Source organism: Rhinopithecus bieti, unplaced genomic scaffold, assembly GCF_001698545.2.
Source record: "Rhinopithecus bieti isolate Rb0 unplaced genomic scaffold, ASM169854v2 scaffold_7398, whole genome shotgun sequence".
Lineage (NCBI taxonomy): Eukaryota > Metazoa > Chordata > Mammalia > Primates > Cercopithecidae > Rhinopithecus > Rhinopithecus bieti.
This window is the reverse complement of record NW_016805783.1, coordinates 1,870,381-1,876,203: the sequence shown is the minus strand read 5'-3', so window position 1 is coordinate 1,876,203 and position 5,823 is coordinate 1,870,381.

Genomic DNA, 5,823 nt, shown 5'->3' with positions numbered 1-5,823 from the left:
CCTTGGGCACATGTCATCAGGACCTCCTGAGGCTGTGTTCAGGTGCGTGTCCTTAACTTTGGCAAAATTAACTTCCTAAATTGACTGAGACCTGTTCACAAGGCCAATGAATCATGGTTCTTCATGAGATTAAATAATTGCTGGTGTGGGAGCATCAGAGCCACTAACCTGGAAATAGAGGACAAGGTGGCCAGGAAGTGAGGGGCTTGAAAGTGAGAATAAGGGGCGACATGGTCATTGGCGATGACAAGGTCAAGCATGTGACCTCCAGAGTAGGAGACTCAAGATCATTTGAGGCACGAAGGTCAAGGAACTGAGAGACCAAGGTGTCAGATGGATCACTCTCCAAAGAGTGACACTAGTAGATGTTGAAAATGAAGGCAGCGAGCCCAATGCTCAAGTCCTTAAGGGACAGGGAGGAATGATCAGGGTACTGGCAGGTGACAGCAACCAGGAGGGAGGCAGGATTTTCGTCTGATGGCATGAATTTCAAGGGAGCTTTGTGCAGCATCTACAAGGCACTGGGATAGAAGATAGACGTGGTCTCCCTCCTAAGTGAAGTAGGTTAAGCAAGGAAGGGTTCTAGGCAAGGAAGTTACATGATCCAGCTAGACTTTGAAAAGATCTCTTGGACTACTATATAGAGAACAGATTGGAGGGAGGTTCGGTGGCATTAGGAGGCTATTACAGTTACTAAGACTGAGGTTGTCAAAGGGTGGACCCCAGACCAGCAGCATCAGCATCACTGAGAACTTGTTAGAAATGCACATTTTGGGGCCCCACCTCAGATCTACTGAATCAGAAACTCTGGGGGGGGGGGTGACCCTGCCATTGGAGTTTTAACAAGCTCCCCCAGTGATTCTGATGTAAGCTGAAGTGAAAGGACTAGGGCAGTGGAGAGGGAGTGGATGAAGCTACAGCTTGTTAAGGGAGGAATAAGGACAGGGTAGCAAGGTGTAGCAGGGAAGAAGTGGGAAGCGCCAGGTTTCTGGGAGGAGGTAGTGCATGCTTGGGAGTATCCTGTACCCTAAAGGCATATGGAAGGCTGGAGGAGGAGCCAAGGGGCAGGGCAAGATAAAAAGTTCTGTTCTGTCCACTGCATGGGGCACATGTGTTCCACAGAAGCTGGCTGGAAAGTAACGCTGTGGGCAAGAACCACATTCTGCCCTAGTTCCCCACATGAAATGCAAGACATGCTCTTGGAGGAAAGCTGCACTGGTGGCTCTGGGACATGGTGTGACAATGACACATGGTGTCTGTCTGTGGTCCAGTTAAGCTTGCCAATATTGCACACTTGCAATTGAGGGCATGGTGGAAAGCACACTGAGCCTGGAATCCAGAGGAATCAGCCCTGGGGTTAAGTCTTTTCCCACAGTCATTTCACCTCTGTGAGCCCATTTCTGCATTTATTTTATTGTATTTTATTTTTGTATTTATTTTGTTTCTGTATTTACTTATTTATTTATTTATTTATTTATTTATTTATTTATTTATTTATTTATTTTGAGACAGAGTCTCACTCTGTTGCCCGGGCTGGAGTGCAGTGGCATGATCTCCGCTCACTGCAACCTCCGCCTCCTGGCTTCAAGCAATTCTCTGCCTCAGCCTCCTGTGTAGCTGGGATTACAGGTGCCTGCCACCATGCCCGGCTACTTTTTTCGTATTTTTAGTAGAGATGGGATTTCACTATCTTGGCCAGGCTGGTCTTAAACTCCAGACCTTGTGATACACCCACCTCCGCCTCCCTAAGTGCTAGGATCACAGGTGTGAGCCACCACACCCCGCCATTTCTGCACTTCTTAAACTGGGATTATAATATCTGCCTGAACTACCTAAAGGCAACACTGTTAGAGCCAAATGAGCCAATGCAAATCCAAATTTATTCCTAATTCTAAAATTTTTTCAATATAAGGCAGTATTCCAAATAGTCTAATAATTATTCTAATATTCTGTTATCAAAACTGCTTTTCTTGCTGGTAGCTGCCCACCTGCTATCATGTGATGGCAGTAGAAAGATGACCAATCCCTTTAAACACATTTTCCTTCCTGGTTATGGCTTTCAATTCACTGTATGAGGTCAATCCTTTGACTGGACCTTCTGCCTATAAAATTGCAGTACCTCGGAATGGTAACACTCTACAAAATATACCTACCTTTTATTTACTGCGTACTACATGCTGGTGTTTCATATTCACTATTTCATATGCCTTGAAGGAGTCCTGTGCACTAGATATTGCTATGCTCACTTTATAGATGAGGACATTGGGCTCAGAGACCAGGGGACTTAACCAAATTCACAGAGCTCGTGGAGGGCAGAGCCAGCACCTGACTGTGCCTGCCTGGGATACTGTAGTCTCCCTGCTCTTGCAAGCAGCTTTGGATGGGCAGGGTCGGGCACCGGGCATCAAGCCTGGGGAAAGGGAGCTTAGCTGGACAAGGAAAGGATGCTGAAGGCTGGGGCTTGAGGATCAGATTCAGTTGACCCTACCCAAGGCACAGGAATTGCTCTATGGACTTTCTGCTCTGCTCTTATGACTTTTATTCACAAGCAGCTCTCTAATGTCTTAACCTTCCATGGCACCCAATACTATTTGCTTTGATATTTGGTGGTAAAATGTTTCAACAGAGATGATGGAAGAACTAAGGGCCCAGGGAGGGCTCCAGAGGCAGGTGGGCTCCTTGCGTCCTCTAACCTATAGAACAAATGAGCAGAGGGGCTGGCTGTAGTGGCTCACGCCTGTAATCCCAGCATTTTGGGAGGCTGAGGCAGGCAAATCACCTGAGGTCAGGAGTTTGAGACCAGCCTGCTCAACATGGTGAAACCCCCCTCTACTAAAAATACAAAAATTAGCCGGGCCTGGTGGCAGGCACCTGAAATCCCAGCTACTTGGGAGGCTGAAGCCTGATAATTGCTTGAACCTGGAAGGCAGAGGTTGCAGTGAGCCAGGATCATGCCACTGCACTCCAGCCTGAGTGATAGAGTGAGACTCAGTCTCAAAAAAGCAAAACAAAACAAAAGAACAAATGCACGGGGGCGGAGGGGATTGAAGGAGGCTGCCACAGCCCTGGGGTCTCTTTTCCAGGGATCTTAATACAGCCCATTTTACACACGAACAGCATTATGCCTTGTGAACTTTGGTACAGGCAAGAGAGCGATTAGAGGAGTTTCAAAGCTGTGCTAGTTGATGACACCAGCATGTGACATGAGAGATGGGCTGAGCCAGGAAGGAGCCCATGTTCCCTATCTCATATACACAGAAACCGAGGGCCTTGTCTCCAGGCCCAGGATTGTTCAGTGCAACAGAATCCCAGCCTCCCCATGTGTTACTCAATGGCTTTAATCCTCTTAAAAGAACTGCCGGCGAGGCGTGGTGGCTCACGCCTGTAATCCCAGCACTTTGGGAGGCCGAGGCGGATGAATCACGAGATCAGGGGATCCAGAGCATCCTGGCTAACACGGTGATAACCCGTCTCTACTAAAAACACAAAAAATTAGGCAGGCGTGGTGGCGGGCGCCTATAGTCCCAGCTACGCAGGAGAATCACTTCAACCCAGGAGGTGGAAGTTGCAGCGAGCTGAGATCGCGCCACTGCAGTCCAGCCTTGGCGACAAAGCGAGACTCTGTCTCAAAAACAAAAACAAAAAAATTGCCGCACCCAAACAACACAAACTCCGGGAAGAATTGGCATCTTCTGCATGAGCATTGCCTTCATGAAAGACTTTTCCGGCCGGACGCAGTGGCTCACACCTTTAATTCCCAGTATTTTGGGAACCCAAGGTGGGAGAATCGCTTGAGCCCAGGAGTTCAAGACCAGCCCTGGCAACATGGCAAGACCCCATCTCTACAAAAATAAAAAAGATTAGCCAGGCGCGATGGCCAACACCTGTAATCCTAGGTACTTGGGAGGCTGAGGTGGAAGGATCACTTGAACCCAGGAGTTTGAGGCTGCAGTGAGCTATGATCATGCCACTGCCCTCTGGCCTGGGTGTCACAGCAAGACCCCATCACTAAATAAATACATCAATAATAAAAATAAGGAATGTTTTCTGGCCGCGTGCGGTGGCTTATGACTGTAATCCCAGCACTTTGGGAGGATAAGGAGCGAGGGTCACTTGAGGTCAGGAGTTCAAGACCAGCCTGGCCAACATGGTGAAACCTCGTCTCTACTAAAAATACAAAAAAATTAGCCAGGCCTGGTGGCGGGCACCACCTGTAATCCTAGTTACTCAGGAGGCTGAGACAGGAGAATCACTTGAACCCGAGAGGTGGAGGTTGCAGTGAGCCGAGATGGTGCCACTGCACTCCAGCCTGGGGTGACAGAGCAAGACTGTCGAAAAAAAAAAAAAGTGTTTTCTGATCGTGCTCTTGGTACCAGTTCTCCTGAGAGTGAGCTTCACTGTGCTGGATCACAAATGTCCTGTGGAAAGACGTCTGGCTGGGGCCATCTTTCCACAGCCACAGCACAGACCCTTGCATGAGAGGGAGGGAGGGAGGGATGGATGGGTGATTGCTGGAAGAAGTTGCAGAATATCCCCTGGACCGCCTCCAAATACAAGTTCAGTGACAGAACATCAAATTAGTTTTTCTGGTATGAAAGGCTATGTCTTGGGGGAACACCTCTTCCACCGCCCTGCAGTGTAGACACCAGCAGTCGAGTACATGTAGTTACCACTGTTTTTGTTTTTCTTTTTTTAATGGGTCCTGGCTCCTTCAATGGAGAGCCAGTAAGCAATTAAAACCCGCTTCTAAATCATCCGAAGTACTCCTTTGGAGTGGCTGCAAAAATCGATCATCCTCACGGATACAAAGGGGGAGAAAAGAAAACAAAAGGAATTACTTTAACATCTTCATTTTCAGACTAGGTTAGGGCAGTAAAAAAGATGACCAGTGGAGGCAAACACTGGTTCAGGGCTGTGGCAGCAGCAGCGGGGTTCCAGGCAGAGAAGGGAGGGTAACAGAGGCTGTTCTGACCCTCCTTGCTTCTGGGGTCTCTTGCTGGGCTTCTGAGTAGCTCTGCAAGTCACTTGCCCTCCTGTGGAGAGCTGGGCATTGGGGTTCATTTTGACCACACGTGTTTTGCTGGTTTTGGAGTCAAGCAGACATCTGTCACTGCCGAGATTTAATTCCCATAGCTGTGTGACCCTCGGCCATTTGCTTACTGTCTCTGAGCCTTAATTTACTCATCTGGGAGGAACAATAGGACTGTTCAGAGTAAGTGAAGTAGCACACTGGGCGTCAGGGCACGCTCGGGGCCGCGCCGGCACGCAGGGGACCTCGCCCGCCCGGGATTACTGCCTGGAAACGGCTTGCAGGGACGGTGGAGGATAACAGGGCGCGAGCACCGCCCGCGGCCAGGGCCGCCTTCCGCGTTTTCTCTTGCCAGCGCAGCTGAGCGCCGCTGAGCGCCGCTGCGGGTTGTGGAGACAGTCCGCCCTCTAGTGGCCGACTTCAAAAGTTGCTTCAAAGACAAGGCTGAATGAAAAGTGCTGGGGCGCCTAAGGCGATGCACGGCATGGAAAGGGGGCTACCTTTCCCTTTCCTTTTACCAGAGTGGACAAAGCCTGTTCCATCGTTTCTGGGAGCCCTAGAGGGAATCCGGTTGCACTAGCCTGCATCCTCAGGCCACGGAACTGACCATGGTGGGTTAAACTGGAAAAGTTTCTTTGTTTAGGCAGGAAAGACTCAGATTTAACGCACATTTACTGAGCACCTACTACGTTCCTATCTCTGTGTAGGATGCTTTCACTTACAGGCGCATGCCACCACATCCAGCTAATTTTTGTATTTTTAGTAGAGACGGGTTTCACCATATTGGACAGGCT